The sequence below is a fragment of the Xenopus laevis genome, chromosome 4L (assembly GCF_017654675.1).
Source record: "Xenopus laevis strain J_2021 chromosome 4L, Xenopus_laevis_v10.1, whole genome shotgun sequence".
NCBI classification, from domain to species: Eukaryota; Metazoa; Chordata; class Amphibia; order Anura; family Pipidae; genus Xenopus; species Xenopus laevis.
In genome coordinates, this window is record NC_054377.1 from 106,965,838 (window position 1) to 106,981,360 (window position 15,523).

Sequence of the window (15,523 nt, forward strand, 5' to 3'; positions counted from 1 at the left end):
ACTATATTCCAATATACATATGGCAACAGTGAGCCTTTTCTAACAGTTGGTGAGGAATGCACAAGTGGAGGAGTGCCCTATGTACACCCCTGAACCCTCAGAACATTCTGGCATGTATGTGAAGCTTGGTATTTACCTTCAGTACAGCATAACAACTGCTGAGACTTGTTTATCCTCAGCCTGGCAGATATAAAGATCTGATTCACAACATTTTCAGGGTTCCTGGCAACCGCTATGCCGGAGCAAACACAGAACTCCTCTTTGTGGTTTTAGACCTGGGGGATTCTGTCTGTTTCCATTTTTTGTGATTGGCTGATGAAGCTCTTATTCAAGTCATATGTGCATGGAATTAATGTGGCAATATTCATGGAAGAGGGGATTTACATTCAGTGCATAAAACAGAAAGACAGACAGTGATTGATTATTACCATCATGCACATTGCAGTGTAAATAAGTAATTACTTTATTCTGATGGGCTTTTGATTCTGTCTGAAGTCAACTGTGCACATTCAGCACAAAAACAACACGTTATGATTGCAAGACAAGGTGCAAAGTTCAATATCCCATGTTTATTTTTCTCCAAAATACACCTTGCCCCCACTCCACTCTAGTGCCTAAGGCTGCCAAGAACAACCCTTTTCTCCTTATAATACTCCTTGGGATACCTGAATGCAAGGCAAAATGATGCTTATGGTAGCAAAAATTTAATTTATAGTGTAATTAATGCTTAATTATGGCAAGCATTAAGGACATGGCACCCCTGTGTTGGATTATCAGTCCAGCTTTGCATGGTACAATACAAGGTAAGTGTGCTGCCATTGGTGCCGTTGCCATAGTAAATGAGGCCTAAAGCCTGCTGCTGTGCCGTCTGAAATGCTTTTTCCATAATGCAGCATTGTTTCCCACAATTGTGTCACTTTGCCACATTGCAATTTACACAATTGCACACAATGTGTTGTGGGTCCATTGTCAGTTCTGGAGTTTAATGCACAGCGCCAAACAGGAAGTTAGCAATCTATTCGCTTGGGGCAATTCTAGAGTATAATGAAGCAAACCTGTTGTGGAAACACTGGAATCAACTTTATTCTTGCCATGTTAGCTACAGAAATATAAGTAATATGGTGTTTGTAAATTATAATGCCAACAATGAAATGTATTTTTTAGCTAAATATCATATATTCAAGCATTTAATATGGACTTAAAGGGAGGTGGCCTTCCCATAATTTGGAGCTTTTTTTGAAAATATAAACCAGTCATAGGTCAGGTGTGGCTAGTGACAATTTCAACTGTTTGGAAGCTTACTAAAGTCTCAAAAGACATATTGCTATTAAAGATCTTGGATGGTTTTGGATGCTGATCTGATGTGTATTGCTTTATTCATTTCTAATTTACACCATTAACATAATAAAATCTATAAAAGGGAAAACTATACCCAGAACAATGAAGGTCTCAGTAAAAATAGATTGCACAAAACAGCTCATATGTAGAAATATATTTTTGTAGTAGTATGTGCCATTGGGTAGTCCTAAATGGAAAAATGCAATTTTAAGTACCAAAGGCCACCACCTGGGACCATAATGGACAAAGTATTGTATTTTTATTCCATATTTCTTCCTGTTACAGTTAGAGCTGCATTATGTGTGGTCAGGTGATCTCTGAAGCAGCACACAGACCATCATGAAATGGTGGCTCAAGGCAAGAGATGTAAAACGGCAATATTTACTGTTACAGTTTGGTAAGATTCTTTAATAAGCCACTTAATATAACACAAACTATCTGATTGGATGCTCCCATATTTAATGAGGGGCCAAAGGCACAACATTTTTGGATAAAGACTGCCCTTTCTCAGTCATGTCTTTGGCATTTTACTAAATATGGGAGAACCATATTTACATACCACATTTTTTGTACGACTGTATTACCTCTGAGTGTAGATAATTACTTCAGTTGCACACATCTTTTGAAATAACTTGGAAGTTGTCCTGAGCTTTAATGTCACATGCTGTATAGACTCAATTCTGGATTTGGTGTGGCCCTATTTTAATTCTTTAAATAATTTCACCCTGAAGAGAGTTGAATGAATTCCCTATACTGTTTACGCAGTTTCTGCTAATTATGGACAGTTTTTCAGTGCTGACAAAGCTCCTCAATATATACACCTCGTATTAAATAAAAATGTACATTCAGTCAGTAAAGTCTACTGAATTACTTTTTCCCCCATAACCTATTGTTTTTAATTATAAGGTTTTTTTTAACGCAAGCTTTAGGGAGAATATGAGAATTAATTTTGCAGCAAGAGCATCCAATTACCCACAGTAAACCAGATGAAATGTCTATGAATAGTAAATGTAGATTAGATGGAGCGATATGAAATTTACTGGCTACTTCGTGCACTGTGTATGTGAGATGTAAATCCATCAGCTGCAAGGAAATAACATACACACCTTGAGTCAACAAGAAGATAATATTACTGGATAAGATTATAGATTGAGGAGCTGAAACTCATTCAGCAAAGTAGAATCCTGCTATAGAAAACACTTGTGCTCTCTTCATCAGCATATCATAACATTAACAAATGTAGTAGTACAGAAGGGTGATGTTCCAAAGAAAAGCCATCTGCAAATAAAAATGTATCAACGGCTTATACGTGCCTCTTGCATCAAGGAATTAGATAACGGGATTTTATAATAGCTTAAAATAACAGTAACTGTTTCTGTTTATACTCTCAGATATAGTAGATGCCCAATTAAATGGTAAACCCATGGGGAACATTTCCTCTCATTTGCATTTGTCTTTTTTTTATATTTTTCCTCTAATAGGACATTTTATGACATATACATTTTACCTAAAAATAGATATTGTCCCAGTATTCATTAAGGCATGTATAGACCTACCTACAGGGCTATATCATAAAAAGTTATAAAACTATGATAAGAAAACACATCTCAGGATTTGCTGTTTCGAAATGTTTTTTTGTAAGACAATAATTCAAAAATTCAATGAGCCTGGCAGGATGTATGGTGTAATATATTTGTGTAATACATATGTGTGTTCCCTTTGTGAAACAGTTGGAGGAGGCCTATTCATCGACAGTCTCATTTTAGTGGTTTTAGAGGTTTTTCAAACCAGGACTAAATTCACTGAAAAAGCACGAATGGCAAAAGTCGCAGAAAAGTCTCCAAAACCGCAGCTATTTCCAGTTATCACACACAATAACTACAACTGTCAATTGTCACACAAAAGTCAGTGTTAAAACACCTGAAAATCACTTAAGCCACGTATAAAAGAAAGATCTTCCAGTTCCAAAATCTGCCATTGACTTCTACATGTTTTTCAACAGGTTTTAGCTGGAGTATTTTTGTATTCAGAATTGTCTCAGTTCGGTTGCATAATAAATAGCGAAAAAGTCACACTTTTTTCCGTGACTTTTTTGGATTTTTTTTTGGCGTCAAATAGCCCAGTCAGAAAAAGTCATGGTTTTATAACTAAAACCCTTAACTTAAACTCTAGAAAGGTGGGTAGTGTCTTTTCAAACTTGGATAAGTTGTAAATTAAATGTGTTATTGTTAGTGATGGGCGAATTTGCGCAGTTTCGCTTCGCCGAAAAATTCGCGAATTTCGCGAAACGGCGAAAAATTCACGAAACTGCGCCGGCGTCTCGTTTTTTTTTCGAAAAAAAAAATTGACGCCGGCGAATTTTTGTCGCGAATTTTGGCGGGCGTTTCGCAAATTTATTCGCTGGCGGGGAAACGCGCAAATTCGCCGTGAATTCGCGCCTGGCGAATAAATTCGCCCATCACTAACTATTGTAATAACCTATTTACAAAATAAAAAAAAAAAACATGGAGAAATTTCATTTGGACAAGAAGGTTAAACTTGATGGATGGATGTCTTTTCAACATCTATTAGAACATCCTATGTTACTATGTATTAATGCCCAAGGTGTCACTACAATTGAGCATCATCTAAAACATAACATCTGACCCTTACTCAAACTTTCTAGTGAGGATTGTATTGTGTTCAGATGAGAAAGGACAATCAAAAACAGTAATTTATTGAAAGTTGAGTTCTGGCACATAATGCTTTCCTCCAACAAAGACCACACTGGTCATCAAAGAGAGATTATAAACATATTTAGTTATGTCCTTGTCTGGAACTTGATTGGTTGGGGAGTGGGACATTTGCCTGAAAGGATGCTGGGAAACCCTATTTGCGTTTGCAAAGGATGGAGGGTGGTCCAGATGCCCACAGTTTAGGGAGGACCACCAGAGGCAACAAAGGATGCTCTGGACAGCAGCCAATCCCAGACAGAGAGACTGTTTAGTAAAGCAGAAAGAATGCTATACCTGCTACACTTAGCTAAGAGAAGATGCACGGAGCTCCGAAATAACAGAGAGAGAGACCTGTTTGGCAAACTTCAGGGTTCCCACGATTTGACAGAGGTCAGACACTGTCATTTATGCAAAATTGCACATGAACTCAACTGAAGCAGACAAATGTGCCTACCAATTAGTAGACCACAACAGAGCATAAAGGTACTCTATGAAAGGTAGTACAACTTGTAGTATTCTCAAGTACTCAAGTTCAAGTGCTGTAAGATATCCGTGTCTTGGTTTTTGTTTTCTCCTTTCCTGTACCTCGCATTGTTTAGGTTACAACTTGGCTCGTTCCTGGATTCAATTCTTCTATACCCCTCTGGTTTAAACATTTCATGGACTGACTTCCTGGTTACGAATGGCTTCCCTCTGGATTGAGTTAAATTGCCCCTTTATTCCTGTTAAGACTTGAACTGTTACTAAACTATTTGCTGGCTTTTTCTGCAAAGATTTTGGTTTAAACTTTGGCTGCCCCCCAGCAAAATACTATGTTTAACCATGTATTGGTTGCCTCCTTGCAAAAGACTATATTTAACTATTTACTGGCTGCCTCCTTGCAAAAGACCGTGTTTAACTATTTACTGGCTGCCTCCTTGCAAAAAACTGTGTTCCATTATTTACTGGCTGCTTTCTTGCAAAAGACCACTTACTGACTGCTTCCCTGCTAAAGACTGTGTTTAAACTACTTACTGGCTGCCTCCCTGCAAAAGACTGTGTTCAACTATTTACTGGCTGCTTTCTTGCAAAAGACTGTGTTTAAACTACTTACATGCTGCCTCCCTGCAACAGACTGTGTTTTACTATTTACTAGCTGCCGCCTTGCAAAAGACTGTGTGTAAAATACTTACTGGCTGCCTCCCTGTAAAAGACTGTATTCAACTATTTACTGGCTGACTCCCTGAAAAAGACTGTGTTTCAAACTATTTACTGGCTGCCTCCCTGAAAAAAGACTGTGTTTAAACTACTTTCTGACTGCCTCCTTGCAAAAGACGGTGGTTTAAACTACTTGGTGGCCAAATACAAAAATATTCACTCATTTGGAATTAGTCTAAAGTACTGATATTAGCAGCTTTTATCTGGCGATGTATGGCAACCCTTACTGGCTGCCTCCCTGCAAAAGACTGTGTTTAAGTATTTACTGGCTGCCTCCATGCAAAAGACTGTGTGTGAACTACTAACTTAATTGTTTGGCAACTTCGATTTTTCCTCAATTGATTCTCCATACGACATTGCCTTCATAATTATTCCACTGCTGTAAGATATCCGTGTCTTCTATACCTGTAAAAAGACAATTAATTCATTAAGCTTTTCCAAAGAACTCCACTTCCCGCTACAGTTATACTCTTAAGAACACCCTTCACCAAGACTGTTTCTCCATAAGTCTTGTGTTACTGTAAAGTATAAATGTCCTGTCATTTATTAAGTTAATCCATCCCTGACTCACTAAGAGAGTAACAAGTGTTGTGTTATACTTACCTGCTTCTCTAAAGGATTCATTAGTCAAACCATAAATGTCCTAACAGTCTGTCACTTTAAAAGACAATGTTATTTAGTCAGTCAGCCTGTAATGTTTGGCATTTATATATATATATATATTGATGTGCCAAAATGCCTCTAAAATTGAAATGGGACAATTGCCAAATGACAGGTGCAATGCATCCATTCATTGTACAATGCATTAATGTAATTGATGCCAATTAAAAAAAAAAACTTGAATTAGCCATTGAAACAATGAGTGATTCCATAGAAAGCGAGCAGGACACATAATATTAACTAAGATACAATTAACTGCGGCAATTTTGGGGAATGAATAGGTTACATTCACTGAGAATAATAGGCGCCTGATTTATACAGCACCAGGGAATCCTGATTTCTTACAATTTCTCTAATTTAGTTTGTAGAAACACAATGAGAAAACAACAAACAGATTGGACTGAACATGTCCCAAATGATTTGGCTATTTGTGCAGCGCAGGAAATTCAGTGCCAAACACGAGACTTGTTGATGCTCTTTTACGGCAGGAGAAAAAAAGATAAAGATATGCATCAGATACATGGCTGGGTGGAAAGCACGCTATTAATACCCAGCAAACAGGTCCATTAGCCAAGCGATTTACAAGCAAATGTGGAATGGGAATTTGAAAGCTTGTTCCACACATGAGATAAAGTTTTACATAAATTGTACTTTACATAACCATTATTTGTCCTATTTATTAAAAGGCAATGAGAAATGTTGCTAGGAAGCATAAAATTAAAACTCGGTGTGTGTATTTACTAAATATTCTACTGAGAAAATCCTCCTCACCTCCCATGTTTCTTTCTTTAAACATGCCAACAAATGATGCCCCTGAAATTATTGACCAAGGGTGTCAATGTAATTTCTATTTGGGTGCAGGACCTGTCATTTATTATTTTTACATTTATTTATTACATGTATATGAGTGCTAATATATTCCACATTACATATAGACAAACCAAGATAATGGGCCCTTGCCAGTAAGGCCTGACTGTATAATGATAGCTAACATCCATTATGATTATAATATATGATTGCCAAGGGTTTAGGTGCACCCATGAATACTAAAGCAGTAGCACAATATCTTGAAATGATTTCAAAGTAAAACCATAAATATATATTAAAATAGGAAACTGAATCCTGACTTTTAGGGGAGGGATTTTGGTTCCGTTTAGGCCATCACACAATAACCATGTTTGACATTTTTTATATGCTGACAAACTGGGAATCAAAAAGGGGGAATAGTTAAGTTGGGATGAAAAAGGACCAAAGTCCATCAAGTTCAACCTCTATGATGATATATGTGTTCTTTAAGTAGTGTGGATGACTTTTATCTATTTAATAAATCTTATCTTTATATATACTTCTGAAGGTCACAGCTATATTTGTTATGGCTATTAACTAAAGCCTCGCGAGAAAACCTGTTAGTGGATCAGGCTATCAATAGAATGCTTTCCTTTGGAGAACTTATACTTATATATCAATATATATCAGATGGTCTCTTATGGGGAGGCTAAGCCTCCATAAATGTTCTTTATTCTATATGATGATATCCAAAAATATGCCTAAGGGCTATTCCACACGGGGAGATAGCGACGCGTTTGCGGTCGCGGCGACAAAGCACCGCGACCGGCGCAGGCGACAGTTTTGTATGGGCGCCTATGTAAAAACGCCTGTGCTAACCACACGAGGCGATGCGCTTTTCAACAGTCGCCTCGGCTTTTTCAGGCGCATCTGGCGACTGTTGAAAGGCGCATCGCCTCGTGTGGTTAGCACAGGCGTTTTTACATAGGCGCCCATACAAAACTGTCGCCTGCGCCGGTCGCGGCGACTGTCGCGGCGCTTTGTCGCCGCGACCGCAAACGCGTCGCTATCTCCCCGTGTGGACTAGCCCTAAATGTAAGGTAGGGTAGGGATTTGACTTCTACCTACTTACAGCAGTACAATCCTTATGAGGGTTAATGCCAGCTGGCTGGGTCAGTTTAGAATGTTTCTATTGGTAAGACATGTTATGGGGTAGTTAGATGTTTCTAAATGATCAGACATATCAGGTAGGGTACAAAGTAGAAAAAATTGTATGCAAGGGAGCAGATTTGACTAGGGAATAGTCCAAATTTGTTTTGAGTTTAAAAAAAAATTTGAATTTTGGAATTTATCATGTACTGTCCCTTTAAGAATCTAAATTCGACTATTCGCCATTTAAAACCTGCCAAATTGGTGTTTTAGCCTATGGGGGACCTCCTACAATTTGGAGTCATTTTGTGAAAAAACTCAAATTGAATTAGATCGAATTTGATTCGAATTAAAGTTTGCAGGTCGTTCCTTTTCACCCGAATTTAAAAAAATTTATTTATTTATTTTTTTATAAATTTTGTTTGGTCTTTTTTTTTCTTCCTAGTTTCAAGTTTATGGGAGTTTTTAGAAACTCCCATATGCTTGAAATTCGACCCTTGATAAATCTGACCCTAGGGGGCACATTTACTAAGCTCGAGTGAAGAATTCGAATGTAAAAAAAATTAGAATTTCGAAGTATTTTTTATGGTACTTTGAACATGGAATGGCTCAAATTCGATTGAATCGAATGATTCGAACAAATCAAAGTAGAAATCATTCGACCATTTGATAGTCGAAGTACTGTCTCTTTAAAAAATACTTTGACTTCATAATTCGCCACTTTAAACCTACCGAGGTGTAATGTTAGCCTATGTGGACCTTCCCCAGCATTTCTCTAACATTTTTTTGATCGAATAAAAATCCTTCGATCGATCGCTTAAAATTGTTTGAATCGTTCGATTCCAAAGATTTTATCGTTCGATCGAAGCATTTGCGCTAAATCCTTCGGATTCGATATTCAAATTAGAAGTTAACTTCGAGGGTAGGGATGTAGCGAACGTCGGAAAAAAAGTTCGCGAACTTGCGTCAAAAATGCGAACGGTTCGCGAACGTCGCGAACCCCATAGACTTCAATGGGAAGGCGAATTTTAAAAGCTAAAAAAGACATTTCTGGCCAGAAAAATGATTTTAAAGTTGTTTAAAGGGTGCAACGACCTGGACAGTGGCATGCCAGAGGGGGATCAAGGGCAAAAATGTATCTGAAAAATCCATTGTTGACACAGCGCTGCGTTTTGTGCTGTAAAGGGCAGAAATCACACTACATTCCTAAACCTGTGTAATAAACTGCTTTAAAACGTCCGGCGTCTACATGCCAATCAAGTCGTGTAAAGGTTACAGCCTGTTCACACGCAAAGACGAAACGCGGCGCTTACTGCAACGCAAAAAAACGCAAAGAGCTTTAATGAATGAATGATACCGTCAAGTGAGCAAATAATAGTTGTTAATTACTAGTTGAGCTTGTCACCTCCAGGATGTTCGTCCTGTTGGTGGCAATATTTCTGTAGTGGTGTGTTTAGCAGTCACCGTGCTTGTGCGCACGTGCACGGTCAGGCAGAGGTAATTCAATGTACAGTGAAGTGAACCAAAAAACACTGATTCTGCAGTGTGGGCCCAGTTTTGGTCTACTTTATTGATCACCTGCGGTGACCATAAAAGATGCAATTTTGCCACTGTTGCAGAACCCTGAAAAATTAGGCATGTGTACTTTCCTGAAAAATTATGTTTTTTTTGTCGCAGCCACTGAAGCACAGAGGCCAGAAAAAATATGCCATATAAATGCTGAAAATATTCATTTTTTTTTGTCGCAGCCACTGCAGCACAGAGGCCAGAAAAAATATGCCATATAAATGCTGAAAATATAAAAAAAATTTGTCGCAGCCACTGAAGCACAGAGGCCAGAAACAATATGCCATATAAATGCTGAAAATATTCATTTTTTTTGTCGCAGCCACTGAAGCACAGAGGCCAGAAAAAATATGCCATATAAATGCTGAAAATATAAAAAAATTTTGTCGCAGCCACTGAAGCACAGAGGCCAGAAAAAATATGCCATATAAATGCTGAAAATATTCATTTTTTTTGGTCGCAGCCACTGAAGCACAGAGGCCAGAAAAAATATGCCATATAAATGCTGAAAATATTCATTTTTTTGGTCGCAGCCACTGAAGCACAGAGGCCAGAAACAATATGCCATATAAATGCTGAAAATATGAATTATTTTTTGTCGCAGCCACTGCAGCACAGAGGCCAGAAAAAATATGCCATATAAATGCTGAAAATATAAAAAAATTTTGTCGCAGCCACTGAAGCACAGAGGCCAGAAACAATATGCCATATAAATGCTGAAAATATTCATTTTTTTTTGTCACAGCCACTGAAGCACAGAGGCCAGAAAAAATATGCCATATAAATGCTGAAAATATTCATTTTTTTGGTTGCAGCCACTGAAGCACAGAGGCCAGAAAAACTCAGGATTTACCTGGATTCAAATGAAACCAGTAGGGTTTGCACCCTAGTTTGTAATGGTGGCGGAGGGAGGACAGCTGTGTGTGGAGTCATGAGGCGTGCAGAGAAGGACAGCTGCATGGGGAGTCAGAAACTCAGAACAAGTCTTCCGGCGTGCAGTAACCCTCCGAGATCCACCCCTCATTCATTTTAATAAAGGTCAGGTAATCCACACTTTTGTGACCTAGGCGAGTTCTCTTCTCAGTTACAATCCCTCCTGCTGCACTGAAGGTCCTTTCTGAGAGGACACTTGAGGCGGGGCAAGACAAGAGGTTCATGGCAAATTGTGACAGCTCTGGCCACAGATCAAGCCTGCGCACCCAGTAGTCATGGGGTTCATCGCTCCTCAGAGTGTCGATATCTGCAGTTAATGCCAGGTAGTCCGCTACCTGCCGGTCGAGGCGTTCTTTGAGGGTGGATCCAGAAGGGTTCTGGCGCTGCCTTGGACTGAAAAACATTTGCATGTCTGACGTTACAGAGTGGCCAAAGTGCTTTGTCCTTGCAGGTGCGCTCGTGGCAGGATTACTGGCACCTCTGCCCCTGGAATGTTGATGAGTTCCTGAAGTGACATCACCCTTAAAAGCATTGTACAACATGTTTTGCAGGCTGGTTTGTAAATGCAGCATCCTTTCGGACTTGTGGTACGTTGGTAACATTTCTGCCACTTTATGCTTGTACCGAGGGTCTAGTAGCGTTGCGACCCAGTACAGGTCCTTCTCCTTAAGCCTCTTGATACGGGGGTCCTTCAACAGACATGACAGCATGAAAGACCCCATTCTCACAAGGTTGGATGCAGAGGTATCCATCTCCGCTTCCTCGTTATCAAGGACTGCATCATCCACGGTCTCCTCCCCCCAGCCACGTACAAGACCAGGGGTCCCCAAAAGGTCACCACCAGCCCCCTGGGAAGCCTGCTCCTGTTGGTCCTCCTCCTCCACAAAGCCACCTTCCTCCTCTGACTCCACTTCTGACACCTCTCCCTGCGTTGCAGCAGGTGCCTGGGTTCGTTCTGGTGATTCCGACCAGAAATCGTGTGCTTCCTGCTCCTCGTCACGCTGGTCTACAGCCTCATCTGTCACTCGTCGCACGGCACGCTCCAGGAAGAAAGCAAAGGGTATTAGGTCGCTGATGGTGCCTTCGGTGCGACTGACCATATTTGTTACCTCTTCAAAAGGGCGCATGAGCCTGCAGGCATCGCGCATAAGCACCCAGTAACGGGGGAAAAAAATCCCCAGCTCTGCAGATCCAGTCCTACCACCCAGTTCAAACAGGTATTCGTTGACGGCTCTTTGTTGTTGCAGCAGACGTTCCAACATGAGGAGCGTTGAATTCCAGCGAGTCTGGCTGTCGCAAATCAAACGCCTGACTGGCATGTTGTACCGCTGCTGAATGTCAGCAAGGCGTGCCATGGCTGTGTAGGAACGTCTGAAATGGGCCGACACCTTCCTGGACTGCCTGAGAACGTCCTGGAATCCTGGGTACTTCGAGACAAAATGTTGGACTATTAAATTCAGAACATGTGCCATGCAGGGCACATGTGTTAAATTGCCCAGTCTCAGTGCTGCCAACAGATTGCTTCCATTGTCACACACCACTTTTCCGATCTTCAGTTGGTGTGGGGTCAGCCACCGATCGGCCTGTGACTGCAGAGATGACAGGAGTACAGATCCGGTATGGTTTCTGCTTTCCAGGCATGTCATCCCCAAGACAGCATGACAACGGCGTACCTGGCACGTCGAATAGCCTAGGGGGAGCTGGGGGTGCACAGGTGTGGAGGAGGAGGACCCAGCAGCAGAGGAGGAAGAAGAGGAAGAAGACGAGGTAGAGAGCGAAGGAGGAGTAGAGGTGGTGGCAGAACCGCGTGCAATCCGTGGCGGTGACACCAACTCCACTGTCGTTGTTGAGCCACACAATCCCTGCTTCCCAGCCATTACCAAGTTCACCCAGTGGGCAGTGTAGGTGACATACCTGCCCTGACCATGCTTGGAGGACCATGCGTCAGTAGTCATATAGACCTTTGGCCCAACACTAAGTGACAGAGATGCGGTGACTTGGCTCTGCACATGGTGGTACAGGTGTGGTATTCCCTTTTTTGAAAAAAAATTGTGGCTGGGTACCTTCCACTGCGGTGTCCCAATTGCTACAATTTGCGGAAGGCCTCAGAGTCCACCAGCTGGTATGGTAAAAGCTGGCGGGCTAAGAGTGCAGACAAGCCAGCTGTCAGACGCCGGGCAAGGGGGTGACTCGCAGACATTGGCTTCTTACGCTCAAACATGGCCCTCACAGAAACTTGGCTGGGGGCAGATGACTGGGAATGGGAACTGGTGGTCAAGGTGGAAGGCGGAGTGGAGGGTGGTTCAGACGGGTCAAGGACAGCAGAGGTAGAGCAGTAAGATGCTGGACCAGAAGGAGGGTGGCTTTTAGTTTGCCTGTTGCCTTTGAGGTGTTGCTCCCAAAGTGCTTTGTGCTTGCCGTTCATGTGCCTTCGCATAGAAGTTGTACCTATGTGGCTGTTGGGCTTCCCAAGACTCAGTTTCTGACTGCACTCATTGCAAATTACAACACTTTTGTCAGAGGCACACACATTAAAAAAATCCCACACTGCTGACCTTTTTGAAGCTGGCAATCTGGCGGTAACAGTAGAAGTTGGCGGCGTTGGCGGCAATGGCGGGTGTGTTGGCCGGCTGACCACAGGTGCCGATACATGTTGTTGCCCTACTGTTCTCTGCGAGCTGTCCTCCCTGCTTCTTCTAAGTCTTATTCTCCTCCTGCCTCTCTGACTCTCCGTCTCTCCATCTGAACTATCCTCCTCTTGCTCTCTTCTACTGGGCACCCACAAAACATCAATCTCCTCATCATCATTCTCCTCAGATGCATCAATTTCTTCTAACAGCTCACAGAAGGAAGCAGCAGCGGGGACCTCCTCATCACTCATTATGTCCATCTCTGTTGTGTTCTCTGCCAGAATTAAATCTGGTGTAACGTCCTCATCTCCTTCATCTTCTTCTGCCAATAATGGTTGCGCATCACTCAGTTCAAGAAACTCATGTGAAAATAACTCCTCTGACTCCAGTGAAGAAGGGGCGCCGGTGGTGGAGGAAGTGTTACGTGGGGTGCCCATAGCAGTGGAGGATGAGGATGTTGTGGTAAAGTTAGAAACGGTAGAGGATGGGGTGTGCTGTGTAAGCCAGTCAACTACCTCTTCAGCATTTTGGGAGTTCAGGGTCATTGCCTTTTTAAAACTGGGCAATTTCCTAGGGCCACAGGATAGCATAGCAGCACGGCCCCTAGTGCCTCTGCGTGGCGGCCTGCCTTTGCCTGGCATTATTTTTAAAACAACAACAACAACTCAGGTGGTGTTTCTGGAGACGGTATTATTATTGATATTTAGACAGTATGTGAACAAGCTCACACAGCTAGATGGCAGTTGTTTGAAAATGAAGAACACACTGGGCAAACAATGCCAACAAGGTCAACGTATACACTACTACAGCAGTGGATACGGAATATATTATTGCTGCTTGAAAAACGTCACTCAGGTGGTGTTTCTGGAGACGGTATTATTATTGATATTTAGACAGAATGTGAAAAAGCTCACACAGCTAGATGGCCGTTGTTTGAAAATGAAGAACACACTGGGCAAACAATGCCTACAAGGTCAACGTATACACTACTACAGCAGTGGATACGGAATATATTATTGCTGCTTGAAAAACGTCACTCAGGTGCTGTTTCTGGAGATGGTATTTTTATTGATATTTAGACAGAATGTGAAAAAGCTCACACAGCTAGATGGCAGTTGTTTGAAAATGAAGAACACACTGGGCAAACAATGCCAACAAGGTCAACGTATACACTACTACAGCAGTGGATACGGAATATATTATTGCTGCTTGAAAAACGTCACTCAGGTGGTGGTTCTGGAGACGGTATTATTATTGATATTTAGACAGAATGTGAAAAAGCTCACACAGCTAGATGGCAGTTGTTTGAAAATGAAGAACACACTGGGCAAACAATGCCTACAAGGTCAACGTATACACTACTACAGCAGTGGATACGGAATATATTATTGCTGCTTGAAAAACGTCACTCAGGTGCTGTTTCTGGAGACGGTATTATTATTGATATTTAGACAGAATGTGAAAAAGCTCACACAGCTAGATGGCCGTTGTTTGAAAATGAAGAACACACTGGGCAAACAATGCCTACAAGGTCAACGTATACACTACTACAGCAGTGGATACGGAATATATTATTGCTGCTTGAAAAACGTCACTCAGGTGGTGGTTCTGGAGACGGTATTATTATTGATATTTAGACAGAATGTGAAAAAGCTCACACAGCTAGATGGCCGTTGTTTGAAAATGAAAAACACACTGGGCAAACAATGCCTAAAAGGTCAACGTATACACTACTACAGCAGTGGATACGGAATATATTATTGCTGCTTGAAAAACGTCACTCAGGTGGTGTTTCTGGAGACGGTATTATTATTGATATTTAGACAGAATGTGAAAAAGCTCACACAGCTAGATGGCAGTTGTTTGAAAATGAAGAACACACTGGGCAAACAATGCCTACAAGGTCAACGTATACACTACTACAGCAGTGGATACGGAATATATTATTGCTGCTTGAAAAACGTCACTCAGGTGCTGTTTCTGGAGACGGTATTATTATTGATATTTAGACAGAATGTGAAAAAGCTCACACAGCTAGATGGCCGTTGTTTGAAAATGAAGAACACACTGGGCAAACAATGCCTACAAGGTCAACGTATACACTACTACAGCAGTGGATACGGAATATATTATTGCTGCTTGAAAAACGTCACTCAGGTGGTGGTTCTGGAGACGGTATTATTATTGATATTTAGACAGAATGTGAAAAAGCTCACTCAGCTAGATGGCCGTTGTTTGAAAATGAAGAACACACTGGGCAAACAATGCCTACAAGGTCAACGTATACACTACTACAGCAGTGGATACGGAATATATTATTGCTGCTTGAAAAACGTCACTCACACAGCTAGATGGCCACTGGGCAAATAATGCCTGCAAGTGCACTACTATTGGTGCACTACTATGAAGAACAGCAAACAGCACTGTACACGTTAAAGAACAGTAAGATAAGTAAAATAAAAAAAAATTATATGTATATTAAAAAAAAAAAATTCTCGGGTTGGTGCTGCTGAACTACTAGGAGCAGCACAGTAGCACACCAGTCCCACT